Raw genomic sequence first — 16134 nt, forward strand, 5'->3', positions numbered from 1 at the left:
GAGGGCTGATTTCTTTTCCTGTGATAAATAGCCTTCTGTTTCGACCGCCAAACCTCTCAGGGGAGCATTTGCAACCGTTTGGCACCATTTTTGAGTGAATTAGAGAACGTGAGATTTTTGATGAAATTGTGGCCCCGGGGCTTAGGGATTTTTTCAAAAAAATCTTTTTCTGCCGGTTAAGTTGTCGAGGGCTGATTTCTTTTCCTGTGATAAAAAGCCTTCTGTTTCGACCGCCAAACCTCTCAGGGGAGCATTTGCAACCGTTTGGCACCATTTCTGAGTGAATTGCCGAAAGTCAGATTTTTGATGAAATTGTGACCCCGGGTCTTAGTGATTATTTCAAAAAAATCTTTTTCTGCCGGTTATGTTGTCGAGGACTGATTTCTTGTCCTGTGATAAAAAGCCTTCTGTTTTGACCGCCAAACCTCTCAGGGGAGCATTTGCAACCGTTTGGCACCATTTCTGAGTGAATTAAAGAACGTGAGATTTTTGATGAAATTGTGACCCCGGGGCTTAGGGATTTTTTCAAAAAAATCTTTGTCTGCCGGTTAAGTTGTCGAGGGCTGATTTCTTGTCCTGTGATAAAAAGCCTTCTTTTTCGACAGCCAAACCTCTCAGGGGAGCATTTGCAACCATTTGGCACCATTTCTGAGTGAATTGCCGAAAGTCATATTTTTGATGAAATGGTGACCCCGGGGCTTAGGGATTTTTTCAAAAAAATCTTTTTCTACCGGTTAAGTTGTCGAGGGCTGATTTCTTGTCCTGTGATAAAAAGCCTTCTGTTTCGACCGCCAAACCTTTCAGGGGAGCATTTGCAACCGTTTGGCACCATTTCTGAGTGAATTGCCGAAAGTCAGATTTTTGATGAAATTGTGACCCCGGGACTTAGGGATTTTTTCAAAAAAATCTTTTCCAGCCGGTTAAGTTGTTGAGGGTTGATTTCTTGTCCTGTGATAAAAAGCATTCTATTTTGACCGCCAAACCTCTCAGGGGAGCATTTGCAACCATTTGGCACCATTTCTGTGTGAATTAAAGAACGTGAGATTTTTGATGAAATTGTGACCCCGGGGCTTAGGGATTTTTTCAAAAAAATCTTTTTCTGCCGGTTAAGTTGTCGAGGGCTGATTTCTTTTCCTGTGATAAAAAGCCTTCTGTTTCGACTGCCAAACCTCTCAGGGGAGCATTTGCAACCGTTTGGCACCATTTCTGAGTGAATTGCCAAAAGTCAGATTTTGGATGAAATTGTGACGCCGAGGCTTAGGGATTTTTTCAAAAAAATCTTTTTCTGCCGGTTAAGTTGTCGAGGGCTGATTTCTTGTCCTGTGATAAAAAGCCTTCTGTTTCGACCGCCAAACCTCTCAGGGGAGCATTTGCAACCGTTTGGCACCATTTCTGAGTGAATTGCCAAAAGTCAGATTTTTGATGAAATTGTGACCCCGGGGCTTAGGGTTTTTATCAAAAAAATCTTTTTCTGCCGGTTAAGTTGTCGAGGGCAGATTTCTTGTCCTGTGATAAAAAGCCTTCTATTTCGCCCGACAAACCTCTCAGGGGAGCATTTGCAACCGTTTGGCACCATTTCTGAGTGAATTGCCGAAAGTCAGATTTTTGATGAAATTGTGACCCCGGGGCTTAGGGATTTTTTCAAAAAAATCTTTTTCTGCCGGTTAAGGTGTCGAGGGCTGATTTCTTGTCCTGTGATAAATAGCCTTCTGTTTCGACCGCCAAACCTCTCAGGGGAGCTTTTGCAACCGTTTGGCACCATTTCTGAGTGAATTAGAGAACGTGAGATTTTTGATGAAATTGTGACCCCGGGGCTTAGGGATTTTTTCAAAAAAATCTTTTTCTGCCGGTTAAGTTGTCGAGGGCTGATTTCTCGTCCTGTGATAAAAAGCCTTCTGTTTCGACCGCCAAACCTCTCACGGGAGCATTTGCAACCGTTTGGCACCATTTTTGAGTGAATGAGAGAACGTGAGATTTTTGATGAAATTGTGACCCCGGGGCTTAGGGATTTTTTCAAAAAAATCTTTTTCTGCCGGTTAAGGTGTCGAGGGCTGATTTCTTTTCCTGTGATAAACTGCCTTCTGTTTCGACTGCCAAACCTCTCAGGGGAGGTTTTGCAACCGTTTGGCACCATTTCTGAGTGAATTAGAGAACGTGAGATTTTTGATGAAATTGTGACCCCGGGGCTTAGGGATTTTTTCAAAAAAATCTTTTTCTGCCGGTTAAGTTGTCGAGGGTTGATTTCTTGTCCTGTGATAAAAAGCCTTCTGTTTCGACCGCCAAACCTCTCAGGGGAGCATTTGCAACCGTTTGGCACCATTTCTGAGTGAATTGCCGAAAGTCCAATTTTTGATGAAATTGTGACCCCGGGGCTTAGGGATTTTTTCAAAAAAATCTTTTTCTGCCGGTTAAGGTGTGGACGGCTGATTTCTTTTCCTGTGATAAATAGCCTTCTGTTTTGACCGCCAAACCTCTCAGGGGAGCATTTGCAACCGTTTGGCACCATTTCTGAATGAATTGCCGAAAGTCAGATTTTTGATGAAATTGTGACCTCGGGGCTTAGGGATTTTTTCAAAAAAATCTTTTTATGCCGGTTAAGGTGTCGAGGGCTGATTTCTTGTCCTGTGATAAAAAGCCTTCTGTTTCGACTTCCAAACCTCTCAGGGGAGCATTTGCAACCGTTTGGCACCATTTCTGAGTGAATTGCCGAAAGCCTGATTTTTGATGAAATTGTGACCACGGGGCTTAGGGATTTTTTCAAAAAAATCTTTTTCTGCCGGTTAAGGTGTCGAGGGCTGATTTCTTTTCCTGTGATAAATAGCCTTCTGTTTCGACCGCCAAACCTCTCAGGGGAGCATTTGCAACCGTTTGGCACCATTTCTGAGTGAATTAGAGAACGTGAGATTTTTGATGAAATTGTGACCCCGGGGCTTAGGGATTTTTTCAAAAAAATCTTTTTCTGCCGGTTAAGTTGTCGAGGGCTGATTTCTTGTCCTGTGATAAAAAGCCTTCTGTTTCGACCGCCAAACCTCTCAGGGGAGCATTTGCAACCGTTTGGCACCATTTCTGAGTGAATTGCCGAAAGCCTGATTTTCGATGAAATTGTGACCCCGGGGCTTAGGGATTTTTTCAAAAAAATCTTTTTCTGCCGGTTAAGTTGTCGAGGGTTGATTTCTTGTCCTGTGATAAAAAGCCTTCTGTTTCGACCGCCAAACCTCTCAGGGGAGCATTTGCAACCGTTTGGCACCATTTCTGAGTGAATTGCCGAAAGTCCGATTATTGATGAAATTGTGACCCGGGGGCTTAGGGATTTTTTCAAAAAAATCTTTTTCTGCCGGTTAAGGTGTCGAGGGCTGATTTCTTTTCCTGTGATAAATAGCCTTCTGTTTCGACCGCCAAACCTCTCAGGGGAGCATTTGCAACCGTTTGGCACCATTTTTGAGTGAATTAGAGAACGTGAGATTTTTGATGAAATTGTGGCCCCGGGGCTTAGGGATTTTTTCAAAAAAATCTTTTTCTGCCGGTTAAGTTGTCGAGGGCTGATTTCTTGTCCTGTGATAAAAAGCCTTCTGTTTCGACTGCTAAACCTCTCAGGGGAGCATTTGCAACCGTTTGGCACCATTTCTGAGTGAATTGCCGAAAGTCAGATTTTTGATGAAATTGTGACCCCGGGGCTTAGGGATTTCTTCAAAAAAATCTTTTTCTGCCGGTTAAGTTGTCGAGGGCTGATTTCTTGTCCTGTGATAAAAAGCCTTCTGTTTCGACCGCCAAACCTCTCAGGGGAGCATTTGCAACCGTTTGGCACCATTTCTGAGTGAATTGCCGAAAGTCAGATTTTGCATGAAATTGTGACCCCGGGGCTTAGGGATTTTTTCAAAAAAATCTTTTTCTGCCGGTTAAGTTGTCGAGGGCTGATTTCTTGCCCTGTGATAAAAAGCCTTCTGTTTCGACCGCCAAACCTCTAAGGGGAGCATTTGCAACCGTTTGGCACCATTTCTGAGTGAATTAAAGAACGTGAGATTTTTGATGAAATTGTGACCCCGGGGCTTAGGGATTTTTTCAAAAAAATCTTTTTCTGCCGCTTAAGTTGTCGAGGGCTGATTTCTTTTCCTGTGATAAAAAGCCTTCTGTTTCGACCGCCAAACCTGTCAGGGGAGCATTTGCAACCGTTTGGCACCATTTCTGAGTGAATTGCCGAAAGCCTGATTTTCGATGAAATTGTGACCCCGGGGCTTAGGGATTTTTTCAAAAAAATCTTTTTCTGCCGGTTAAGTTGTCGAGGGTTGATTTCTTGTCCTGTGATAAAAAGCCTTCTGTTTCGACCGCCAAACCTCTCAGGGGAGCATTTGCAACCGTTTGGCACCATTTCTGAGTGAATTGCCGAAAGTCCGATTATTGATGAAATTGTGACCCGGGGGCTTAGGGATTTTTTCAAAAAAATCTTTTTCTGCCGGTTAAGGTGTCGAGGGCTGATTTCTTTTCCTGTGATAAATAGCCTTCTGTTTCGACCGCCAAACCTCTCAGGGGAGCATTTGCAACCGTTTGGCACCATTTTTGAGTGAATTAGAGAACGTGAGATTTTTGATGAAATTGTGGCCCCGGGGCTTAGGGATTTTTTCAAAAAAATCTTTTTCTGCCGGTTAAGTTGTCGAGGGCTGATTTCTTGTCCTGTGATAAAAAGCCTTCTGTTTCGACTGCTAAACCTCTCAGGGGAGCATTTGCAACCGTTTGGCACCATTTCTGAGTGAATTGCCGAAAGTCAGATTTTTGATGAAATTGTGACCCCGGGGCTTAGGGATTTCTTCAAAAAAATCTTTTTCTGCCGGTTAAGTTGTCGAGGGCTGATTTCTTGTCCTGTGATAAAAAGCCTTCTGTTTCGACCGCCAAACCTCTCAGGGGAGCATTTGCAACCGTTTGGCACCATTTCTGAGTGAATTGCCGAAAGTCAGATTTTGCATGAAATTGTGACCCCGGGGCTTAGGGATTTTTTCAAAAAAATCTTTTTCTGCCGGTTAAGTTGTCGAGGGCTGATTTCTTGCCCTGTGATAAAAAGCCTTCTGTTTCGACCGCCAAACCTCTAAGGGGAGCATTTGCAACCGTTTGGCACCATTTCTGAGTGAATTAAAGAACGTGAGATTTTTGATGAAATTGTGACCCCGGGGCTTAGGGATTTTTTCAAAAAAATCTTTTTCTGCCGCTTAAGTTGTCGAGGGCTGATTTCTTTTCCTGTGATAAAAAGCCTTCTGTTTCGACCGCCAAACCTCTCAGGGGAGCATTTGCAACCGTTTGGCACCATTTCTGAGTGAATTGCCGAAAGTCAGATTTTTGATGAAATTGTGACCCCGGGGCTTAGGGATTTTCTCAAAAAAATCTTTTTCTGCCGGTTAAGTTGTCGAGGGCTGATTTCTTGTCCTGTGATAAAAAGCCTTCTGTTTCGACCGCCAAACCTCTCAGGGGAGCATTTGCAACCGTTTGGCACCATTTCTGAGTGAATTAAGGAACGTGAGATTTTTGATGAAATTGTGACCCCGGGGCTTAGGGATTTTTTCAAAAAAATCTTTTTCTGCCGGTTAAGTTGTCGAGGGCTGATTTCTTTTCCTGTGATAAAAAGCCTTCTGTTTCGACCGCCAAACCTCTCAGGGGAGCATTTGCAACCGTTTGGCACCATTTCTGAGTGAATTGCCGAAAGTCAGATTTTTGATGAAATTGTGACCCCGGGTCTTAGTGATTATTTCAAAAAAATCTTTTTCTGCCGGTTATGTTGTCGAGGACTGATTTCTTGTCCTGTGATAAAAAGCCTTCTGTTTTGACCGCCAAACCTCTCAGGGGAGCATTTGCAACCGTTTGGCACCATTTCTGAGTGAATTAAAGAACGTGAGATTTTTGATGAAATTGTGACCCCGGGGCTTAGGGATTTTTTCAAAAAAATCTTTGTCTGCCGGTTAAGTTGTCGAGGGCTGATTTCTTGTCCTGTGATAAAAAGCCTTCTTTTTCGACAGCCAAACCTCTCAGGGGAGCATTTGCAACCATTTGGCACCATTTCTGAGTGAATTGCCGAAAGTCATATTTTTGATGAAATGGTGACCCCGGGGCTTAGGGATTTTTTCAAAAAAATCTTTTTCTACCGGTTAAGTTGTCGAGGGCTGATTTCTTTTCCTGTGATAAAAAGCCTTCTGTTTCGACTGCCAAACCTCTCAGGGGAGCATTTGCAACCGTTTGGCACCATTTCTGAGTGAATTGCCAAAAGTCAGATTTTGGATGAAATTGTGACGCCGAGGCTTAGGGATTTTTTCCAAAAAATCTTTTTCTGCCGGTTAAGTTGTCGAGGGCTGATTTCTTGTCCTGTGATAAAAAGCCTTCTGTTTCGACCGCCAAACCTCTCAGGGGAGCATTTGCAACCGTTTGGCACCATTTCTGAGTGAATTGCCAAAAGTCAGATTTTTGATGAAATTGTGACCCCGGGGCTTAGGGATTTTTTCAAAAAAATCTTTTTCTGCCGGTTAAGGTGTCGAGGGCTGATTTCTTGTCCTGTGATACATAGCCTTCTGTTTCGACCGCCAAACCTCTCAGGGGAGCTTTTGCAACCGTTTGGCACCATTTCTGAGTGAATTAGAGAACGTGAGATTTTTGATGAAATTGTGACCCCGGGGCTTAGGGATTTTTTCAAAAAAATCTTTTTCTGCCGGTTAAGTTGTCGAGGGCTGATTTCTCGTCCTGTGATAAAAAGCCTTCTGTTTCGACCGCCAAACCTCTCACGGGAGCATTTGCAACCGTTTGGCACCATTTTTGAGTGAATGAGAGAACGTGAGATTTTTGATGAAATTGTGACCCCGGGGCTTAGGGATTTTTTCAAAAAAATCTTTTTCTGCCGGTTAAGGTGTCGAGGGCTGATTTCTTTTCCTGTGATAAACTGCCTTCTGTTTCGACTGCCAAACCTCTCAGGGGAGGTTTTGCAACCGTTTGGCACCATTTCTGAGTGAATTAGAGAACGTGAGATTTTTGATGAAATTGTGACCCCGGGGCTTAGGGATTTTTTCAAAAAAAATTTTTTCTGCCGGTTAAGTTGTCGAGGGCTGATTTCTTTTCCTTTGATAAAAAGCCTTCTGTTTCGACCGCCAAACCTCTCAGGGGAGCATTTGCAACCGCTTGGCACCATTTCTGAGTGAATTGCCGAAAGTCAGATTTTTGATGAAATTGTGACCCCGGGGCTTAGGGATTTTTTCAAAAAAATCTTTTTCTGCCGGTTAAGTTGTCGAGGGCTGATTTCTTTTCCTGTGATAAAAAGCCTTCTGTTTCGACCGCCAAACCTCTCAGGGGAGCTTTTGCAACCGTTTGGCACCATTTCTGAGTGAATTGCCGAAAGTCAGATTTTTGATGAAATTGTGACCCCGGGGCTTAGGGATTTTTTCAAAAAAATCTTTTTCTGCCGGTTAAGGTGTCGAGGGCTGATTTTTTTTCGTGTGATAAAAAGCCTTCTGTTTCGACCGCCAAACCTCTCAGGGGAGCATTTGCAACCGCGTGGCACCATTTCTGAGTGAATTGCCGAAAGTCAGATTTTTGATGAAATTGTGACCCCGGGGCTTAGGGATTTTTTCAAAAAAATCTTTTTCTGCTGGTTAAGGTGTCGAGGGCTGATTTTTTTTCGTGTGATAAAAAGCCTTCTGTTTCGACCGCCAAACCTCTCAGGGGAGCATTTGCAACCGTTTGGCACCATTTCTGAGTGAATTGCCGAAAGTCAGATTTTTCATGAAATTGTGATCCCGGGGCTTAGGGATTTTTTCAAAAAAATCTTTTTCTGCCGGTTAAGGTGTCGAGGGCTGATTTCTTTTCCTGTGATAAATAGCCTTCTGTTTCGACCGCCAAACCTCTCAGGGGAGGTTTTGCAACCGTTTGGCACCATTTCTGAGTGAATTAGAGAACGTGAGATTTTTGATGAAATTGTGACCCCGGGGCTTAGGGATTTTTTCAAAAAAATTTTTTTGTGCCGGTTAAGTTGTCGAGGTCTGATTTCTTTTCCTGTGATAAAAAGCCTTCTGTTTCGACCGACAAACCTCTCAGGGGAGCATTTGCAACCGCTTGGCACCATTTCTGAGTGAATTGCCGAAAGTCAGATTTTTGATGAAATTGTGACCCCGGGGCTTAGGGATTATTTCAAAAAAATCTTTTTCTGCCGGTTAAGTTGTCGAGGGCTGATTTCTTTTCCTGTGATAAAAAGCCTTCTGTTTCGACCGCCAAACCTCTCAGGGGAGCATTTGCAACCGTTTGGCACCATTTCTGAGTGAATTGCCGAAAGTCAGATTTTTGATGAAATTGTGACCCCGGGGCTTAGGGATTTTTTCAAAAAAATCTTTTTCTGCCGGTTAAGGTGTCGAGGGCTGATTTCTTTTCCTGTGATAAATAGCCTTCTGTTTCGACCGCCAAACCTCTCATGGGAGCTTTTGCAACCGTTTGGCACCATTTCTGAGTGAATTAGAGAACGTGAGATTTTTGATGAAATTGTGACCCCGGGGCTTAGGGATTTTTTCAAAAAACCTCTTTTTCTGCCGGTTAAGGTGTCGAGGGCTGATTTCTCGTCCTGTGATAAAAAGCCTTCTGTTTCGACCGCCAAACCTCTCAGGGGAGCATTTGCAACCGTTTGGCACCATTTTTGAGTGAATGAGAGAACGTGAGATTTTTGATGAAATTGTGACCCCGGGGCTTAGGGATTTTTTCAAAAAAATCTTTTTCTGCCGGTTAAGGTGTCGAGGGCTGATTTCTTTTCCTGTGATAAACTGCCTTCTGTTTCGACTGCCAAACCTCTCAGGGGAGGTTTTGCAACCGTTTGGCACCATTTCTGAGTGAATGAGAGAACGTGAGATTTTTGATGAAATTGTGACCCCGGGGCTTAGGGATTTTTTCAAAAAAAAAATTTTCTGCCGGTTAAGTTGTCGAGGGCTGATTTCTTTTCCTGTGATAAAAAGCCTTCTGTTTCGACCGCCAAACCTCTCAGGGGAGCATTTGCAACCGCTTGGCACCATTTCTGAGTGAATTGCCGAAAGTCAGATTTTTGATGAAATTGTGACCCCGGGGCTTAGGGATTTTTTCAAAAAAATCTTTTTCTGCCGGTTAAGTTGTCGAGGGCTGATTTCTTTTCCTGTGATAAAAAGCCTTCTGTTTCGACCGCCAAACCTCTCAGGGGAGCATTTGCAACCGTTTGGCACCATTTCTGAGTGAATTGCCGAAAGTCAGATTTTTGATGAAATTGTGACCCCGGGGCTTAGGGATTTTTTCAAAAAAATCTTTTTCTGCCGGTTAAGGTGTCGAGGGCTGATTTATTGTCCTGTGATAAATAGCCTTCTGTTTCGACCGCCAAACCTCTCAGGGGAGCTTTTGCAACCGTTTGGCACCATTTCTGAGTGAATTAGAGAACGTGAGATTTTTGATGAAATTGTGACGCCGGGGCTTAGGGATTTTTTCAAAAAAATCTTTTTCTGCCGGTTAAGTTGTCGAGGGCTGATTTCTCGTCCTGTGATAAAAAGCCTTCTGTTTCGACCGCCAAACCTCTCAGGGGAGCATTTGCAACCGTTTGGCACCATTTTTGAGTGAATGAGAGAACGTGAGATTTTTGATGAAATTGTGACCCCGGGGCTTAGGGATTTTTTCAAAAAAATCTTTTTCTGCCGGTTAAGGTGTCGAGGGCTGATTTCTTTTCCTGTGATAAACTGCCTTCTGTTTCGACTGCCAAACCTCTCAGGGGAGGTTTTGCAACCGTTTGGCACCATTTCTGAGTGAATGAGAGAACGTGAGATTTTTGATGAAATTGTGACCCCGGGGCTTAGGGATTTTTTCAAAAAAAAATTTTTCTGCCGGTTAAGTTGTCGAGGGCTGATTTCTTTTCCTGTGATAAAAAGCCTTCTGTTTCGACCGCCAAACCTCTCAGGGGAGCATTTGCAACCGCTTGGCACCATTTCTGAGTGAATTGCCGAAAGTCAGATTTTTGATGAAATTGTGACCCCGGGGCTTAGGGATTTTTTCAAAAAAATCTTTTTCTGCCGGTTAAGTTGTCGAGGGCTGATTTCTTTTCCTGTGATAAAAAGCCTTCTGTTTCGACCGCCAAACCTCTCAGGGGAGCATTTGCAACCGTTTGGCACCATTTCTGAGTGAATTGCCGAAAGTCAGATTTTTGATGAAATTGTGACCCCGGGGCTTAGGGATTTTTTCAAAAAAATCTTTTTCTGCCGGTTAAGGTGTCGAGGGCTGATTTATTGTCCTGTGATAAATAGCCTTCTGTTTCGACCGCCAAACCTCTCAGGGGAGCTTTTGCAACCGTTTGGCACCATTTCTGAGTGAATTAGAGAACGTGAGATTTTTGATGAAATTGTGACCCCGGGGCTAAGGGATTTTTTCAAAAAAATCTTTTTCTGCCGGTTAAGTTGTCGAGGGCTGATTTCTCGTCCTGTGATAAAAAGCCTTCTGTTTCGACCGCCAAACCTCTCAGGGGAGCATTTGCAACCGTTTGGCACCATTTTTGAGTGAATGAGAGAACGTGAGATTTTTGATGAAATTGTGACCCCGGGGCTTAGGGATTTTTTCAAAAAAATCTTTTTCTGCCTGTTAAGGTGTCGAGGGCTGATTTCTTTTCCTGTGATAAACTGCCTTCTGTTTCGACTGCCAAACCTCTCAGGGGAGGTTTTGCAACCGTTTGGCACCATTTCTGAGTGAATTAGAGAACGTGAGATTTTTGATGAAATTGTGACCCCGGGGCTTAGGGATTTTTTCAAAAAAAAATTTTTCTGCCGGTTAAGTTGTCGAGGGCTGATTTCTTTTCCTGTGATAAAAAGCCTTCTGTTTCGACCGCCAAACCTCTCAGGGGAGCATTTGCAACCACTTGGCACCATTTCTGAGTGAATTGCCGAAAGTCAGATTTTTCATGAAATTGTGACCCCGGGGCTTAGGGATTTTTTCAAAAAAATCTTTTTCTGCCGCTTAAGTTGTCGAGGGCTGATTTCTTTTCCTGTGATAAAAAGCCTTCTGTTTCGACCGCCAAACCTCTCAGGGGAGCTTTTGCAACCGTTTGGCACCATTTCTGAGTGAATTGCCGATAGTCAGATTTTTGATGAAATTGTGACCCCGGGGCTTAGGGATTTTTTCAAAAAAATCTTTTTCTGCCGGTTAAGGTGTCGAGGGCTGATTTCTTTTCCTGTGATAAACTGCCTTCTGTTTCGACTGCCAAACCTCTCAGGGGAGGTTTTGCAACCGTTTGGCACCATTTCTGAGTGAATGAGAGAACGTGAGATTTTTGATGAAATTGTGACCCCGGGGCTTAGGGATTTTTTCAAAAAAAAAATTTTCTGCCGGTTAAGTTGTCGAGGGCTGATTTCTTTTCCTGTGATAAAAAGCCTTCTGTTTCGACCGCCAAACCTCTCAGGGGAGCATTTGCAACCGCTTGGCACCATTTCTGAGTGAATTGCCGAAAGTCAGATTTTTGATGAAATTGTGACCCCGGGGCTTAGGGATTTTTTCAAAAAAATCTTTTTCTGCCGGTTAAGTTGTCGAGGGCTGATTTCTTTTCCTGTGATAAAAAGCCTTCTGTTTCGACCGCCAAACCTCTCAGGGGAGCATTTGCAACCGTTTGGCACCATTTCTGAGTGAATTGCCGAAAGTCAGATTTTTGATGAAATTGTGACCCCGGGGCTTAGGGATTTTTTCAAAAAAATCTTTTTCTGCCGGTTAAGGTGTCGAGGGCTGATTTATTGTCCTGTGATAAATAGCCTTCTGTTTCGACCGCCAAACCTCTCAGGGGAGCTTTTGCAACCGTTTGGCACCATTTCTGAGTGAATTAGAGAACGTGAGATTTTTGATGAAATTGTGACCCCGGGGCTTAGGGATTTTTTCAAAAAAATCTTTTTCTGCCGGTTAAGTTGTCGAGGGCTGATTTCTCGTCCTGTGATAAAAAGCCTTCTGTTTCGACCGCCAAACCTCTCAGGGGAGCATTTGCAACCGTTTGGCACCATTTTTGAGTGAATTAGAGAACGTGAGATTTTTGATGAAATTGTGACCCCGGGGCTTAGGGATTTTTTCAAAAAAATCTTTTTCTGCCGGTTAAGGTGTCGAGGGCTGATTTCTTTTCCTGTGATAAACTGCCTTCTGTTTCGACTGCCAAACCTCTCAGGGGAGGTTTTGCAACCGTTTGGCACCATTTCTGAGGAAATTAGAGAACGTGAGATTTTTGATGAAATTGTGACCCCGGGGCTTAGGGATTTTTTCAAAAAAAAAATTTTCTGCCGGTTAAGTTGTCGAGGGCTGATTTCTTTTCCTGTGATAAAAAGCCTTCTGTTTCGACCGCCAAACCTCTCAGGGGAGCTTTTGCAACCGTTTGGCACCATTTCTGAGTGAATTGCCGATAGTCAGATTTTTGATGAAATTGTGACCCCGGGGCTTAGGGATTTTTTCAAAAAAATCTTTTTCTGCCGGTTAAGGTGTCGAGGGCTAATTTTTTTTCGTGTGATAAAAAGCCTTCTGTTTCGACCGCCAAACCTCTCAGGGGAGCATTTGCAACCGCTTGGCACCATTTCTGAGTGAATTGCCGAAAGTCAGATTTTTGATGAAATTGTGACCCCGGGGCTTAGGGATTTTTTCAAAAAAATCTTTTTCTGCCGGTTAAGGTGTCGAGGGCTGATTTCTCGTCCTGTGATAAAAAGCCTTCTGTTTCGACCGCCAAACCTCTCAGGGGAGCATTTGCAACCGTTTGGCACCATTTCTGAGTGAATGAGAGAACGTGAGATTTTTGATGAAATTGTGACCCCGGGGCTTAGGGATTTTTTCAAAAAAATCTTTTTCTGCCGGTTAAGTTGTCGAGGGCTGATTTCTCGTCCTGTGATAAAAAGCCTTCTGTTTCGACCGCCAAACCTCTCAGGGGAGCATTTGCAACCGTTTGGCACCATTTTTGAGTGAATGAGAGAACGTGAGATTTTTGATGAAATTGTGACCCCGGGGCTTAGGGATTTTTTCAAAAAAATCTTTTTCTGCCGGTTAAGGTGTCGAGGGCTGATTTCTTTTCCTGTGATAAACTGCCTTCTGTTTCGACTGCCAAACCTCTCAGGGGAGGTTTTGCAACCGTTTGGCACCATTTCTGAGTGAATTAGAGAACGTGAGATTTTTGATGAAATTGTGACCCCGGGGCTTAGGGATTTTTTCAAAAAAAAAATTTTCTGCCGGTTAAGTTGTCGAGGGCTGATTTCTTTTCCTGTGATAAAAAGCCTTCTGTTTCGACCGCCAAACCTCTCAGGGGAGCTTTTGCAACCGTTTGGCACCATTTCTGAGTGAATTGCCGATAGTCAGATTTTTGATGAAATTGTGACCCCGGGGCTTAGGGATTTTTTCAAAAAAATCTTTTTCTGCCGGTTAAGGTGTCGAGGGCTAATTTTTTTTCGTGTGATAAAAAGCCTTCTGTTTCGACCGCCAAACCTCTCAGGGGAGCATTTGCAACCGCTTGGCACCATTTCTGAGTGAATTGCCGAAAGTCAGATTTTTGATGAAATTGTGACCCCGGGGCTTAGGGATTTTTTCAAAAAAATCTTTTTCTGCCGGTTAAGGTGTCGAGGGCTGATTTCTCGTCCTGTGATAAAAAGCCTTCTGTTTCGACCGCCAAACCTCTCAGGGGAGCATTTGCAACCGTTTGGCACCATTTCTGAGTGAATGAGAGAACGTGAGATTTTTGATGAAATTGTGACCCCGGGGCTTAGGGATTTTTTCAAAAAAATCTTTTTCTGCCGGTTAAGTTGTCGAGGGCAGATTTCTTTTCCTGTGATAAAAAGCCTTCTGTTTCGACCGCCAAACCTCTCAGGGGACCATTTGCAACCGTTTGGCCCCATTTCTGAGTGAATTAGAGAACGTGAGATTTTTGATGAAATTGTGACCCCGGGGCTTAGGGATTTTTTCAAAAAAATCTTTTTCTGCCGGTTAAGTTGTCGAGGGCAGATTTCTTTTCCTGTGATAAAAAGCCTTCTGTTTCGACCGCCAAACCTCTCAGGGGAGCATTTGCAACCGTTTGGCACAATTTCTGAGTGAATTGCCGAAAGTCAGATTTTTCATGAAATTGTGACCCCGGGGCTTAGGGATTATTTCAAAAAAATCTTTTTCTGCCGGTTAAGTTGTCGAGGGCAGATTTCTTTTCCTGTGATAAAAAGCCTTCTGTTTCGACCGCCAAACCTCTCAGGTGACCATTTGCAACCGTTTGGCACAATTTCTGAGTGAATTAGAGAACGTGAGATTTTTGATGAAATTGTGACCCCGGGGCTTAGGGATTTTTTCAAAAAAATCTTTTTCTGCCGGTTAAGTTGTCGAGGGCAGATTTCTTTTCCTGTGATAAAAAGCCTTCTGTTTCGACCGCCAAACCTCTCAGGGGAGCATTTGCAACCGTTTGGCACAATTTCTGAGTGAATTGCCGAAAGTCAGATTTTTCATGAAATTGTGACCCCGGGGCTTAGGGATTTTTTCAAAAAAATCTTTTTCTGCCGGTTAAGGTGTCGAGGGCTGATTTCTTTTCCTGTGATAAATAGCCTTCTGTTTCGACCGCCAAACCTCTCAGGGGAGCTTTTGCAACCGTTTGGCACCATTTCTGAGTGAATTAGAGAACGTGAGATTTTTGATGAAATTGTGACCCCGGGGCTTAGGGATTTTTTCAAAAAAAAAAATTTGTGCCGGTTAAGTTGTCGAGGTCTGATTTCTTTTCCTGTGATAAAAAGCCTTCTGTTTCGACCGCCAAACCTCTCAGGGGAGCATTTGCAACCGCTTGGCACCATTTCTGAGTGAATTGCCGAAAGTCAGATTTTTGATGAAATTGTGACCCCGGGGCTTAGGGATTATTTCAAAAAAATCTTTTTCTGCCGGTTAAGTTGTCGAGGGCTGATTTCTTTTCCTGTGATAAAAAGCCTTCTGTTTCGACCGCCAAACCTCTCAGGGGAGCATTTGCAACCGTTTGGCACCATTTCTGAGTGAATGAGAGAAAGTGAGATTTTTGATGAAATTGTGACCCCGGGGCTTAGGGATTTTTTCAAAAAAATCTTTTTCTGCCGGTTAAGGTGTCGAGGGCTGATTTCTTTTCCTGTGATAAACTGCCTTCTGTTTCGACCGCCAAACCTCTCAGGGGAGCATTTGCAACCGTTTGGCACCATTTCTGAGTGAATTGCCGAAAGTCAGATTTTTGATGAAATTGTGACCCCGGGGCTTAGGGATTATTTCAAAAAAATCTTTTTCTGCCGGTTAAGTTGTCGAGGGCAGATTTCTTTTCCTGTGATAAAAAGCCTTCTGTTTCGACCGCCAAACCTCTCAGGGGACCATTTGCAACCGTTTGGCACAATTTCTGAGTGAATTAGAGAACGTGAGATTTTTGATGAAATTGTGACCCCGGGGCTTAGGGATTTTTTCAAAAAAATCTTTTTCTGCCGCTTAAGTTGTCGAGGGCAGATTTCTTTTCCTGTGATAAAAAGCCTTCTGTTTCGACCGCCAAACCTCTCAGGGGAGCATTTGCAACCGTTTGGCACAATTTCTGAGTGAATTGCCGAAAGTCAGATTTTTCATGAAATTGTGACCCCGGGGCTTAGGGATTTTTTCAAAAAAATCTTTTTCTGCCGGTTAAGGTGTCGAGGGCTGATTTCTTTTCCTGTGATAAATAGCCTTCTGTTTCGACCGCCAAACCTCTCAGGGGAGCTTTTGCAACCGTTTGGCACCATTTCTGAGTGAATTAGAGAACGTGAGATTTTTGATGAAATTGTGACCCCGGGGCTTAGGGATTTTTTCAAAAAAAAAAATTTGTGCCGGTTAAGTTGTCGAGGTCTGATTTCTTTTCCTGTGATAAAAAGCCTTCTGTTTCGACCGCCAAACCTCTCAGGGGAGCATTTGCAACCGCTTGGCACCATTTCTGAGTGAATTGCCGAAAGTCAGATTTTTGATGAAATTGTGACCCCGGGGCTTAGGGATTATTTCAAAAAAATCTTTTTCTGCCGGTTAAGTTGTCGAGGGCTGATTTCTTTTCCTGTGATAAAAAGCCTTCTGTTTCGACCGCCAAACCTCTCAGGGGAGCATTTGCAACCGTTTGGCACCATTTCTGAGTGAATTGCCGAAAGTCAGATTTTTGATGAAATTGTGACCCCG

This window comes from Podarcis pityusensis (genome assembly GCF_964106645.2).
Source record: "Podarcis pityusensis genome assembly, chromosome: 5".
In the NCBI taxonomy this organism is placed as follows: domain Eukaryota; kingdom Metazoa; phylum Chordata; class Lepidosauria; order Squamata; family Lacertidae; genus Podarcis; species Podarcis pityusensis.